Source organism: Paramisgurnus dabryanus, chromosome 21 (assembly GCF_030506205.2).
Source record: "Paramisgurnus dabryanus chromosome 21, PD_genome_1.1, whole genome shotgun sequence".
In the NCBI taxonomy this organism is placed as follows: domain Eukaryota; kingdom Metazoa; phylum Chordata; class Actinopteri; order Cypriniformes; family Cobitidae; genus Paramisgurnus; species Paramisgurnus dabryanus.
In genome coordinates, this window is record NC_133357.1 from 6,678,411 (window position 1) to 6,693,481 (window position 15,071).

The 15,071-nt window shown below is 36.4% G+C and overlaps 2 long non-coding RNA genes across 9 annotated transcripts; one reads left to right on the top strand and one right to left on the bottom strand.

The window, feature by feature from the left end:
- Positions 1-2,616: 2,616 nt before the first annotated feature.
- Positions 2,617-5,929, bottom strand: LOC141281350 (uncharacterized). Its single transcript, XR_012335630.1, has 2 exons — positions 4,931-5,929; positions 2,617-3,491 (listed from the first exon to the last, which is right to left on the bottom strand). It is a non-coding gene; the product is annotated as an uncharacterized lncRNA (long non-coding RNA).
- Positions 3,382-12,227, top strand: LOC135750276 (uncharacterized). Of its 8 annotated transcripts, none has more exons than XR_012335628.1 (10): positions 5,994-6,969; positions 7,453-7,560; positions 7,979-8,010; positions 8,242-8,325; positions 8,430-8,516; positions 9,345-9,572; positions 9,750-9,813; positions 9,943-10,045; positions 10,126-10,247; positions 11,604-12,227. It is a non-coding gene; the product is annotated as an uncharacterized lncRNA (long non-coding RNA). The 8 variants fall into 8 exon arrangements; XR_010532667.2 differs by having other exon boundaries at positions 5,994-6,951; XR_012335629.1 differs by having other exon boundaries at positions 5,994-6,762; positions 6,875-6,951; positions 7,453-8,010.
- The last annotated feature ends 2,844 nt before the right edge of the window (positions 12,228-15,071 follow it).

Here is a 15,071-nt window from a genome sequence, read left to right on the forward strand (position 1 = left end):
TGTTCAACAGTTTCTTGTTGACTACAATCAATACATTCCCCAGTTGGGTGCTCACCAATTTTAAATAAAGTATTAATAAGTCCTGTATGACCCTATTCTCAAACAAGTTATTATATTCCCCTCCTTCCAATTCCTGCTTTCCTTCCTCCCAGCACGCCCGCCGACAGGGGGGGACAAACGGGTCTGTTGTCCCGGGCCCAGGGTGAGGGGGGCCCAGAACTGGAGCCTATGGAATAATTGTTAAAAAATAAAGAAAATATTTGATTCATTTGATTTGAAGTTCAGTACGCTCAAAATGTCCGGTCAGACTCAGCACAAGTCCGGTGCTCAGAAAATAAAATAAAAGAAGAAAATATAGGCCTTATAGAGGAAAATAGAGGAAAATAGATTTCCTAATTCTCCCCATTAGGAATCTGTGACCGCAGATATAGTCACTGCATCGCGTGTGTTTAGAAGTCTGTGCTGTTTGCTGTGAGGTTTTTATGAGAGAAAGCACAAACTATTTAATATTTAATATGTAAAACTTGAATTTGAAATAAAACTTACCGCGGAGAAGATAATGAAATCTCTATCGTCTAATAATTGACGCGACAATTATTTATTATTTCAAATCCGTTTACAAGATAAATATACATGGTGTTGTTAAACAGATGAAATTATCTTTATATATGCTACATTCATTATGAGAAGCTTTTTCTTTTTACTGTTACACTGTAGACAGTAATATATGTAATTTATATAAAACTCTATGGTCGTGACAGCACATTGTCCATTATCTGTTGGTTCATGTTGGTCCAGTTTAATTCAGGGTAATCCTTTAATAAAATGTATTTATAAAATATTTTATTGTTTTGTAAAATTCACAGCGCACATTCTCTCAGATCGTTTTAAAACATTTTTAATTATTCTGCAAAATTCCGCATAGATTTTGCAAAAGAAATCCGCAGAAATAGCAAAAAATAACTCCTTACACAGATTCCTTACACAGCTGTACTACTCTTGCAGCAATTAAAGCAGTTCAGATTTGTTTTAAATGGCAAAATAGTTATATTTCTTTTTTAATTTACATTTTAGAGTATTTTGTTTGTTAAAGTTTTTTATTATAACCAACAAGCGGTTATAGCAGCCGACAGTAAGTTTGATGAATTTAACTCTCAAATCAACACTTCACTTGTCTATAAGGCTACAAGAACAACTATATAAAATATATATTTTCAGCATATCACAGTGTTAGTTTAAACGTTTATTATCAACACACACTATTTTTAAAAAGCGGAGGCAGATTGCTCTGCTGCTCGCAGCTGCAACGGGTGCAGAAATAAAAAAATGAAAAGGGCTATAGCTACAAAACGAAACAAAATAAACATGAAACCGAATAAACATGCAACATGCCTTATCTTACAACTTCGCTATATAGATTATGTCTTGGATGCTGTTTGCATAGATTATGCGCAGTATCCAAGGTTTTAATCTAGTCCTCCATTAATATTTTTTCCCGGTGCGCTGAAGGTTCTGCTGTTAAATAAGCAACAGCTCCATTGTAAATGTGTGGCTGGCTGTGCTTATAGCGCACTCGTGCTATAGGTTAAAAGTCTTACTACGTTTGTTTTGCAATCATCGTCTGTCAAAAGGTTATTTTAATTAAATTGAAAAATATAAAAAGATGGAGAAGCCTATAAGCCCGAGGTCCGCCCGCGTATCAGCAGTGGCGCCCCCAGGATTGTTTTCATGGGGGGGCACAAAGGGGCCAGCACAAATCTTAGGGTGGCACAATTAAAAAATGTATTATGCCTGAATCTAATGGTCAACAGTTTTCCCTTTGCTTTTAATGCTACTTGGACTATAGTTATTCTTATTTATTACTAGTATATGATTTACTAGAGACAAATAAAAATTGCAAATAATTTAAAGATCAGATGGTGGAATAGTATTAATCTATCAAAGATGAGTATCAACCGATCACCGTTTGAATTGTGTTTTTAAAATACATTATTTTATTAAACTATACAATGAGTTATATCCAGTGTTATCCAGTTAACATACTCTAATTAAATGAGTGACATACTTTAATCCTTAACACGTCTCTAGTCTTAAGTTTTCTCGACGTGGGCACCAATCTTACCTCTCTCTCTCTCTCTCTCTCTCTCTCTCTCTCTCTCTCTCTCTCTCTCTCTCTCTCTCTCTCTCTCTCTCTCTCTCTCTCTCTCTCTCTCTCTCACACACACACACACACACACACACACACAAGACGCGTTTGAAGGGAAAAGCGCGTGTTTTCGGCAATTGCGCAGCCCAATTTGCGTCATTCGCATCCCCCCTTGCAAGGACGCGTCTGTCTGATTGCGTCTTTGCATTGACTTTGTATGTAATCTACTCCCAGCAAACAGGGGACGTCCCCCGGACGTCGCGAACGTCCTCTTAGGTCCGCATAAGGTCCTCAATTGGTCCGCATTGTAACGTTCGCTGGCGGACCTTCCGGGGACGTCCGCATATGGTCCGCTAAATAACGTTCGCTTGCGGACCTTCCGGGGACGTCCGCATAAGGTCCGCTAAATAACGTTCGCTGGCGGACCTTCCGGGAACGTCCGCATATGGTCCGCTAAATAACGTTCGCTGGCGGACATTCCGGGGACGTCCGCACAAAGTCCGCTAAAAACCGTTTTCTGGCGGACCTTCTGGTGACGTCCGCATATGGTCCGCTAGACAACGTTCGCTGGCGGACCTTCCGGGGACGTGAAACCACTCGAAGCTTTAATATAAACCCATACACATTTAACCATAAGAGTTACCCTTTTATGCAACATCAAAGTAAAAATGCTGTTTTTGCTATGGCTTTACTAATGAAAATCGTAATTTATAGTATCTAATATTAAGAATTTCTTAATTTATAAACTACTTAGTATGCTTTACTGACTATATTACATAGATTCCATTAAAGCTGCTTACAATTGTTCTATAATTTTATTGCATTTAAAGTAAATGAAAGATCTGGCACCTTTGTCTTTTTTAGTAAATGATTTTCTCCACTATTCCTAACACATAATAACTATGGTCAATAAATCGAAATCACAATGCACATATTCATGTAATAGTTAAAGAATCCACCATTGTGAAGTTACATATCACTCAATTAAATATAAATGAAGTGCAAAGACTTGTTTATTTTTATTAATATGACACATACATTAATATGAGTGTTGTGTGGTTCTTCAAGCGTTGTCTTTCTCATATATGAAGCACTGCATGATAAATAATTGTAAAAATCTATATACATACATTATATCAAGGAAAAACTAATTTAAATCTACAACTACAGTTCAAATGTAAAACTTTTTGCATAGTTATTATTGCGAAGGATTCAAAATGCAAGCAAAGCAATGCAAACAGAAATGTAGAATGACAGTCGCTCAATCTGTTGCAAGCAATGACTTTCAAACAGCAAGTGCTAAAGAAGCCAAACACGCAGAATTACAAGTCCAACGCTGAAACTGCTGGAAAAGAACAGTGAAAAAGATACAGGTAAGACATTTACACATTTTTAGGTTTAGTATCAAATTGCAATGGTAACACTTTACAATAAGCTTGTATTTGTTAGCATTTGCTACCATGAACTAACAATAAACAATACTTCTACAATATTTATTAATCTTAGTTCATGTTAATTTCAGCATTTGCTAATCCATATTTAAAATGAAAAGTTATATATGTTAAATGTGTATTATATTTTGTTGTGGCATCTAGCGGTGAAATTGCAATCAACCTCAATTTCGAAACGCAATGAGATTCTATGGTAGCTGCCACAGGACAAAAATGTCATCGTCTGAAGCCCATGTTATAGTGCGTGCGTAAGGTCTACACTGTAGGTTATCCCTAGCCTGAGCGTAGCTCTGCGTAGCCTGATTTTTAACAGCGCTTCAGTTCTACGCGGACTTCAAGCGCTGTTACTGGTCCATTAGAACCCCTCTCATCAGGAAAAAAACTGCATCATAGCCATTTCCAATTGCGACGGTGAGAACAAAGATAGGCAAAGTTGAGGAGTGATTTTACTCAAACTGCAACGATTCGCTGTTTATTTACTTCCATCAGTGGCGTTCGTTACTCCTCATCCGAGGGCCGCTAATTCAAAATAAGTGTACAGAGTATCATGTGCCTTTTTCAAAATATGTGTCCTGCGTGTTGAGAGATCCTGTGTGCATCACATGTTTTGTCATAATAAGTGCCTGCTGCACACGCGTCAAAACCGTTTATGATAAAAAAGAGACGCTCACGTTCACAAAATACATGCAAGACACTCCCAAAACAGTAAACTCTGATTACACATGAGATTATGTGAGTATCTGGCAATCGTGAGTGTCTCTTTTATCATAAACCCTTTAGATGCATCTGCAGCAGGCACTTATTTTGACATGACACGTGATGCACATAGGATCTCTCAAAGCGCAGAACACATATTTTGAAAAAAGAAACCACACACATGACGGGCTACATACATGTTGTGACGAACTCCGAATCGAGTGCCCTCAAAAAAAGAAGTCACCGGCCGCCACTGCTGTTGGTCTTCTCAAAACATACACAACAATCTGCTGTTTCTTCATTTGTGAGTTAAACTGGCCAAGCTGCTTCTGTGGTTACACGCGTGGAAACTGCCTACCAGCGGTCTGCATGCTATAATGAGCCCTTGAGACAACGTATGGACGAAACACGCTCTGTAGAACAGTTTGTCCGTTTTGGGCTACTGTAGAAACATGATGACTTTCATGTATGGTGGACCGCGGTGTTTAGACATAAAAACGGCTTACTCAAATGTATTCATCTGTGAAAGATAAAAATCTCCATATCTCATTAAATGTGAATAAATGTTAAGATCAAGAATTTTTTTTAACTTTTTTATAAGGTTTTAGGTTGTGATGTGTCAGATAAATTTGCTTACCTAAATCCTTCAAGCCACGAAGTAGGACACTTTTGGCGCTTTTCCACTGCATAGTATAACCCAGTTCAGCACAGCTCACTTTTGGGGGAGGAGTAATGGGATGGGGTTTCGGATGTGAAGTCATGTGCAAAGTTACAAAAATGCAGAGCACACCACCATGCCTATGTCTGCATGGCATTTTTGTAACTTTGCGCATGGCTCCGCATCCAAAACGCACCAAAAATATAGGCGTCATGGCTTAAATGTTCTGTCCGCGGAGAGCTGATACTGATGACACGGGTGTTTGTACAGAACCTGTCATGTGAGAGAGGTAGTGGAAAATGTAGTTGTGGCTGTCAATTTTGATTTTGTGGCTACATTCCATTAATATGCTATGTTGCTCCATGTTGTGTGTGTGTTTGTATCACATTTACGATGATGTTACGGCAGTAGAGGGGACGCAACTGTAACAATAAGCCTATAATCGCCGCTGACATCTTGGGTCTTGAGTCTGCGCAGTAGCAATTTCGGGACCAGTCCTGCACAGTAGTGAGCAGGATGTAAAGCCGCGAAATCAAGGCCCCGCCCTCACTCTCCCAGAATGTGCATACACAGCTGTCAATCATGACGTGACAACACCGTTTTATAGCATTAACTAACTAACTAAAAACAAACTTATTTTAAAAACAAACACTTGAATTTACATCAGCATGATAAAACCTACAGTAAATGACAAAAAACAGCTTGGTCTTAAGTCCCATTAAATAAGGCGGGGTTTATGACCTATACTGGGACCAGTCACTGGGGAGTGATCGAGATGTTATGAAATCCCTTATGTTGCAGTAAATTAGCTAACTATGTAACAAAATTTCAGCAACGTTGGTACGCTGGAATTGTTTCTAATCGCGCATACACACCCTTATGTGCACCCCTGCCTATAATCTCACCCACTCTGAAGCGATACTAAACTGTACTGGAAAAGCAATGAAAGCGGTATGAGCTGCATTGTGCCGAGCCAAGTTGTACTCTACATTGGAAAAGCGCCATATTATGACATCAGACCCTGCCTGGAACACAGAAAAGCATGAGACAGTAAAGATGTTTGGTTGTGTTTGAATGCTTTCTCTGAACAAATTCCCCATGAACTATGCATGTAAACGAAATTAACCAAGCTACCTATTCTGGCTTTCCCCTTCTTATACATCCTGTAAAACCATAGCCAGAAAACCCACCATCTCAGCTTGTTATTAACAATATACTTATTTGTTCAAACAAATATAACTATATAACCTGCTATACAAGTCAAATATACAAATATAACTTATTAATAATCTTATTAACAAATATTACCAAATTAAACTATTTTAGCCAGGGAAACTTAAATGGCACTACACTGAAATGTCATATACTGGTATGGTTATAAAAGTATAAATTTTGACTCACAGCTCAATATGGTGGCCTGCAGGTCTTCATTCTTGATGGGATTCAGAAACTGAACTACTGTGTCTTCACAGACAAATAATCCAAAATCAGCCTAAGAGTGTGGAGTAAACAGCATCAAGCCTCTCTTTAATAGGGAACTCATCTATAAAAACAAACACTTGTTATACTTTTATGAATTATCAAGTTGTACAACACACAGCAATAAGGATTTAGACAAACAATCACAGATTTTATTAATTTTATTGTTGTGTCTAATATATATATAGAAACAACTTGTGTTGTAAAAGAAAGGATGACAGCATATCTCTTTATCACGTGCCAGTATAGGCCCTGACTGCACGTGAGAACATTTGAATTATCTGGCACGAGGCCTCACACGTCATACTTCAACTGACACAACGGTCTCGATGGTAGGAATAAGCAAAAGCTCCTTTAAATTTCGTCATTTTTTTTATACACATCCCGTTTATTTTGTAGTTAATTGTTAGATAAGTTAGTAATTTCGTAAATTTTTCGTTACAGGGTAAGATTTCGTTACCATATACAGTAAATATTGGTTCAAGAGGGCAGTTTGATAACTCAGTCGAGGTTTGTAAATGGTAAATAACTTATTCGAGGTTTGTAGCCATATTTAAGTAACTCGCTTACTTTGTTTCAGTGTTTGAGTAAATGTATAATGTTATTAAGTAATAATTAATATAAGTTACTGCGCGAGCTCATTACGGCCGTTTCTCAATCCGAAGGCTACTGGAGGTGGCATATGTAGGCTGTATACGTCATCAAGACTGTCAGATTTAAGAATATTAACAATTCTAAAGTTGACTATTATTCTTAGTTAATCGTAAATTGTTGTAATATGCGTATGACTTGCGAATGTAATGCTCATTTAACTTAAATAAACCAGGCTTGATGACGTATGCAGCCTGCATATGCGACCTCCGCAGGATGCAGCCTTCCGTTTCAGAAATGGCCTACAAGTGTGAGCGTGCGCGAGATTCTGTCTGAATTGATTCTTTAGTAATGGCAAAGCAAAAATTTACTGTCGTGGTGATTAAACGCATTTTAAAGTTTAAATTAAAACGCCTAACTTACCTTTCCAGGGGTTTCTGTTCCTGCAGTCTTTCAGGGGTGCTGGCGCGTATGACGATGCGGACATGAACAGCATACTACAGTATACCGCCACCTACTGTACTGTAGTACAATAACGTGTAGGATTGAATACTGTGCCAAACGCAGTAAAAAAAAAAAAGCCATTTAATTCATTGTAAAAACAATGGACATGCCAGTTCAAGTAACTTGTGGGCTAAATCACCAAAATAAGTTTGTAGATGTGGTTCAATTATTTTTAATGTGCAGCATAATGAATCAGCCTGAATGCATGTAGCCTGTGAACATATTGTTTAGACTTTATTTTTAAACCTTTATCTGGTGTATGGTTAAACCTTATGATGGTAGCAATTGAATACAAATCTTAAACTGAATCAAATCTCTTATAATAATACATAAAATCTCTGGGACGGTTGGGGGTACATCAGGGTAACATTTAAGCAGCTTAATTTTTTTAATTCTTTTATATATTTTGATGTGTATATATATATATTTACTTTCTTTATTTTGTTTTCTCAGCTTTTAAACATCTAAACATGTCCTCCAAAAAGGTAAGTTCAGCACCAGATCAGCTTATCTTATACTGTAATATTGATACTGGTTTGAGAAAAACTAAGATTAAACATCCTACATGTTTCCAGGAAAAAGGAAAAAACATTGGAAAACAATTTTAGCCTAAGGTTTGAGAATAAAGCCAATGGTTCTCTATTAAGGCTAACTGTGTATATTGCCTTTGAGGACTGCAAGCTGAACTTACAGATTTATATGGACTTTACTTACAGGTTTCCTGTGCTGTTTTGCTCCATTTTACTGAACAAAATAAGGCTGAGGTAGCACCATCCTTGTGGTTAGAGTGAAAGAATGTGGTAAGATTTTATCCATGTTTTATAAAATACAAATAAACATGAACAACATGGTCAGCTACATATAAAAAATAAAAATAATCAAACATGCTTGTTTTTATCTGAAGGGTATTGAGACCAAAATAAACAATGTGCCATTCTGGACAAACAGCTGTGGACAATATGCAGTCAGAGTAGCCCATTTTCTCACACAGGTAAAGTATGCAAAGTAATACCAAACTTCTTTTTAACCTCAACAAATACTGTCAAGCCAAATATACAATGTTTGTATGAGGTACTGTGCAAAAGTCTTAGGCCAGCATGCTACCATTAAATTTGTGGTTTTTGCAATTGTGTAGTGATCATATATCATTATATCTCAGTTTCTTTATTAGGATACAACCAGAAAAAACAGGAAATGTGTATGTAGTATTAAAAACAGTATAAAAGTTTAAGCTGAAGTGTCAAGTTTTTAGGGTAAACTCCCCTTTCACTTGAGCAATAGCAGGCAACTGCAGGATCTCTTAAACCTAAATAAAATCAAATCCTAATTCTAATCAATGACTTCAGTCTCCTCAAAAAAGCTCAAGATGTGTTTTGTGCCAAGAGAAGTCACATTAAATATGACTGATGTCTGAAGAAGACATTTAGTTCTAAAAAAAAAATTATTTTTAATTTTGAGTACATATTTCCTGTATTTTCTGTTTGTATCTTAATAAAAAAGTGAAAAATAAATATGGATGGACATTAAAACTTTGCTAAAACAACAAAGCTGGTGATGGTGGCCTAAGACACTTGTACAGTAATGTATATTGACCAAGAGTTGGAATGATCAAGAAAAATGCATGTTGTCTATCCATATTTTCTTTAAATGCACATTTATTCACAGTTCAGTAGGACAGTAAATTATCTAAGGGTAAAATCATTATTGAAGGTGATTTAATTGTCACTGCATTCATTGTTACATGATTTAAAACAGTGGGAATCATTGTGTAAGTTTCTTAATAATATCAAATACTTCTTTTTTGTCTTGTTGTTTCTAGACCTGAGGATAAGATTTCCAGTTTGAAAGTGAAGAAAATGAATCATTGTTAACAGCAAATAGGAGTATTTCTCAGCTGAAAAGCCAGGTGAAACTATAAGGTCACTATGATTCACTTTCATATTATCATTCTTTTCAGATTTTTTTCCCTGTGTTTTTTTTGTTAGATGAGGAGCAACCAGTAAGAAAAAGCAAAAAGATGTTTTGATGTTGCCTGAGGCACCTTATTGTGAGTACATTGTAATGTTATTAGTCATTTAAATTGTTATACTTCTGTGGAATTAAGAAACAATATATTTAATCTCAGTCTACAGTATTTGTAGTATAATGATGATTACTTGATTTAAATTTATTAATTGTTATATGCCTTGAGTGACTTACAAATGATTGTTTTTATTGTTTACAGTTCCATTTCATGCACAATCACAAATGCAGCACATCAATCAATTTCTTCCAACCAGCGAATCAAGGTACACTATTTTGTTATTTTTTTATCTTAAATTATTGACATTGGTTTTCTTCCAGACAGACTTGTTGTTCATTTATTTTACTGGTATAGTTAGTAATGTTATTAATGTTTCAAAACACCTTCTTGAAAGAAATCTTGGAGTGGAGAATCATTTTGAAAGTAGACCAAATCCAGGACAACATCACAACAGTGGTCGGAAAAATGCAGCAAGCCAAGCTGACTTTCAAAAGATGGTATGTGCCATAACACACGCAACATTACTAGTCACTGCTGACTTTTTACCCATGTTTACTACGGATTGTTTTGTTTGTAGATTCGTTATCTGTTTCTTCAGAGGGGAGGCAGTTTGGGAGATGGGAATTAGGAGGATGCTACAGTTACACAGGGCAAATTTCAGCAGCTCAGTTTCAAACTTGCAACTAACATTGAGTTAAAGTGAGTCTGTGTGAATATACTCTACATATTATACTTCAATATGCCTTTAACACAAAAAACTACAATAATATCAAAGATCAATATAATAAGACAACTTATATTATTTTATGTCATAGTAAAATAGTGTGTGTGTGTGTGTGTGTGTGTGTGTGTGTGTGTGTGTGTGTGTGTGTGTGTGTGTGTGTGTGTGTGTGTGACCTATGCTCTCTCTGAGATGTGTATGTTCACTTTGTAGCTGGTCAGGGTGGAAGACCAGCTGACGTACCAGTTTTGCCAGGTTAAAGGACCAGCTTAAACCAGCTAAGACAGCCAACCAACTTAGCCAAGGTGGTATATGCTGGTGGGTCAGCTGGTCTTCCCGCCTGACCAGCTACAAAGTGTCCAAAACCTCTGTAAAACAATCCTGCTACACCAGCCTGACCAGCTGAAACCATACTGAGTATTCATATTCATATCGATTTGCATTTACACATAAAATAGGTAACATACAGTACTGTGCAAAGTCTAGGCCACCATCACCAGCTTTGTTGTTTTAGCTAAATTTAAATGTCCATCCATATTTATTTTTTACTCTTTTTATTAAGATACAAACAGAAAATACAGGAAATATGTACACAAAATTAAAAACATCAGTCAGTATTTAGTGTGACTTCTCTTGGCACGAAACACATCTTGAGCTTTTTTGAGGAGACTGAAGTCATTCGATTAGAATTAGAAAGGATAAAATTTTATTTATGTGTAAGAGATCCTGCAGTTGCCTGCTATTGCTCAAGTTGAAGGTGAGTTTACCCTAAATACTTTAAACTTCAGCTTAAACTTTTATACTGTTTTTTAATACTACATACACATTTCCTGTATTTTCTGGTTGTATTCTAATAAAGAGACTGAGAAATAAACATATGATCACTACACAATTGCAAAAACAACAAATCTAATGGTAGCATGCAGACTTTTGCACAGAACTGTATGTCCACATTTAGCCACCTTTACTTTGAGTGAACTGTAACAGCAACTATAATGCCATAAACATTCAATACTAAGGTAAAAGAGAGTTGTGCATGCTTTCTAGTTTTAGCACAGAATTCTGTCTCCCTTTTAAATGTTTGCTACAGATTTTTTGCAAGACATTTTTGTCCAACCTAAAAACAACTTGTACTGACATATATTAAAATACATCAGTGCCCTTTGTTTTTTTTACATCAGATTGCACACAAGTAATGTTTTAGTAAGGCATGTTTGTTAAAACTGGTTATATTTCATAATTAAACTGAGGCATAGTCCTGGTTTAAGCTCCTTGTCTGGGAAACCACCCCAATAAATACTTAACTTTTGAATGTGTTCGTTTCGTTGTTTTAGGTTAGAAGACCACGGAAATATTTGACATCGGAGTCCAGCAGACAGCCAGAGACACGCAGACACACGCAGCTGAAGCGCGTTTGACTGACGCGTACGGGAGATCCGGCACGCGCACGGGAGCTCGCGCACGAGAGCTCGCGCACGCTCACACAAACACGGAGCACAGGATAATTACAACTGTTTAATTAAAATAAAAGAACTTTGTGGTATACAATGTTTAGCGTGTCTGATTTCATTGGTTAGCAAGGAAATAAAACGACGTGCTGAGGACTTTAGGCGAACGTCCCCTAAAAGTCCCGAAAGTCCGCTGACCGTCCCGCGAACGTCCTCGCAAAAGTCCGGAGGACGTCCTCGCGGAAGTCCGCTCGACGTAACGGGAACCATACACGATGACGTTCGGGGGACGTTCGCCTAAAGTGCTTAGCATGTTATTTAGCTTACAAAAAAGGTCCCCATGACGTCCCCTAAAAGTCAATAAAGTCCCCAAAGCGTCATTTTGAACGTCCGGAAGACGTTTTTGCGGACGTTCGCAGGACGTCAAAAGAACCCTACACGATAACGTCCGGGGGACGTTCGCAGATGCCATTTAGGGGACGTCCTGGGGACCTTTTTTTGTTTGCTGGGTTTATGACTTAAAATGAATGTGTTTGTAAATACTTAATATATTTAAAAAAAAATCTTAAAATTATACATGAATGTGTTCATATTTATATATATACATATTTATTATACACAGTTTACACACATATGTGATGTAAACAAAAACTTTTATTCTGCTAACGATTAATCGCGATTAATTGTTTAGCATCCCTAGTTCATAGCGACTTTTGCATCTGAGCTCCCCAAATGTTTCAGTGTATTTTAATGTATTTTTTAAATGCTTTTATAATTAATACACAGTAGATAAATGGTATTTCTTCTTTGCAGTGCTCATGCGGTTCTGTTGTGGATATGCAAAGATAAATGTGAAGACTGTTTTCAAAGGACAAACGGTGATGGAACCGGTCTTGAAAAAATCTGCACTTGAAATCGACGATCAACTGTTTACATTTTTCCAAGGAAACTCTACCTCCAAACTGTTGTTTGCAGAATACTTCTGTGAAAATGGAATATGTGACAACTTACAAACAGGAGGCCAGTTCAAGGTACAAGGAGAAGATATTGTACTGGTCATACAGAATGTCAACATTACCAACTCAGGCGAGTACTGTGTGTCTCTCAATAATCTTCAAGTCGTGTGCACTTTCACTCTGGAAGTCCAAGAATCAACAGACCAAAAGAAGAACACTACTGAGAAAGGTATGTCTTAATAACATTTTCTTTAATGTCACAACCTTTTATTTACTCTGCATTTCACAAAAAATTGAAATATTATTTACCCATGTGGTTCTAAACTTTTATTGTGTTTGTAAAATGCAAATGCATCCATTTTAAAGGATTTGTTCATCCAAATATGAAAATTCTGTCAATTTATGTCGTTTTCAGACTACATGATTACAGCAACATTTTGGCACAATTTATTAAACTTGAAACGCTCACCCAAGCACTCTTATGTTTGTTCGCACCAATTTTAATGGTTGGGAAGCCAATTGACGAACCCCCATATTCCGTTAAATGATTCGCCTACAATGTTCCGGTAACTTACAGGAAACACCACAGTTTTTCAATATTTTACTATGTTCTTACCTCAACTTAAACTTATTAATACATACCTATTTTTTTCAATGTGTGCCCTTAATCTTTGTACAGCGTGTCGTGAATGTGTTAGCATTTAGCCTAGCCCCATTCATTCTTTAGGATCCAAACAGTTATGAATTTAGAAGCCACCAAACACTTCCATGTTTTCCCAATTTAAAGACATGAGAAGCTACACAAGTAAGTATGGTGGTGCAAAATAACACATAGCAATCTTTTTAAGCAGATAAAAAATGAGAACTATTGTATGGTGGAAGAGCACTTAGTTTGCAGCACTTCAACCCGTTTTATTTTGTGTCACTGTACTTATTGTGTAACTACTCATGTAGCAGTCTTTAAATAGGGAAAACATGGAAGTGTTTGGTGGCTTCTAAATTCATCTCTGTTTGGATCCTAAGGAATGAATGGGGCTAGGCTAAATGCTAACACATTCACGATGCATTGTACAAAGAAAAAGCATCAGCTAAATGAATAAGTAACATTAAGTGCACGCATTGAAAAAAGATGGGTATGTATTAATTTGTCTTAAGTTGAGGTAAGAACATAGTAATATTGAAAAAATCGGTGCTGTTTTCCTTTTAAAGGAGCTATGTGAGTGTTGAAAAGGTTGTCCATTTCAGGTAAGCTAACTTGGCTAGCTGTGTGCTTGTTAGTCTAATGTTAGATTTGTGAAGTCCGTTTTATAAATACACTTAAGATCAGTAACTAGTTTGGTTTTGTATTTTGTTGGTTGTTGCGCGTCTTAAGGCAAAAAATGCATGCAACAACTAGTCATGAAATGAGTGAGACCAATTTTGAAGTAAATTCAAATGAAATGGTTTGAGCTAAAGAAGGGAATTTAGAAACATTTGGGATGGCATGAGATTGGCTAAATTATGAGAAAACTTTCACTTTTCAGTGAATTATTATTTTAAATTGACTGACTGGTCTTTTCCTTGGTATTATGTGAATAGGGTTTACTACAACTTTCAAGCCTCAGGAAGAACACAATCACAAGAATCATTAAAGTAATCTGTGTGGCTCAATGTGATATCTCTTAGAGAATGCAATAGCTTCCCGTGAGGAAAAAACTAAATTGAAACCTTAAAAACCTTTACCAAATAATATTTGGTGCCTTTTTTGTAAAAAAAAAAAATCTTATTGTGTTCACCATACTGGTCTAAAAGATTTATTCATAGATCCTAAAAGATATTAGATCATTTCCATTGAAATCTCTTATGAGAGTGAGTAGAAAATGACAGAAGTTTAATTTCTATGTGAACCTAATTCTTTGATCTCTGCTTTAAAAAAAAACACATGTTTGTAATTTCTAAATGGAGGCTTATAAGCAATGACTTACTGGTTTTGTAAATGTGGCTGTATCTGAACAGTGTGTAATGTATGTAAACATCTGTTTTTTTTTTGTCGTTCTTGTTTATAGAGAACCTTCTGTCTACTGTTTTAGCCTGGTTGATTGCTGTTATCATAATTGCTGTCATTCTTCTGGCCATTATTGGTGTCATCTGCTTGAAGAAGGCAAGTATTAGCACAAGAAAATATATAGTGAACAAAATCTTCAAGCTAATTTTCATTTAACAGTTGTATTGTTAAATACGCCTTTGACTGAACGAGTCTCTGATTTGAGTCTCTAATGCAGACAAACTAAATGACCTGGTATGTCTAAGTGAATTAGTGATCTCATTCGTGAGGGATCTGAATGAGAGGAGAGGTCCTGCTCAGTGGTGTCAAAAGTATTCATATTCATTACTCAAGTAGAAGTATAGATACTAGGGT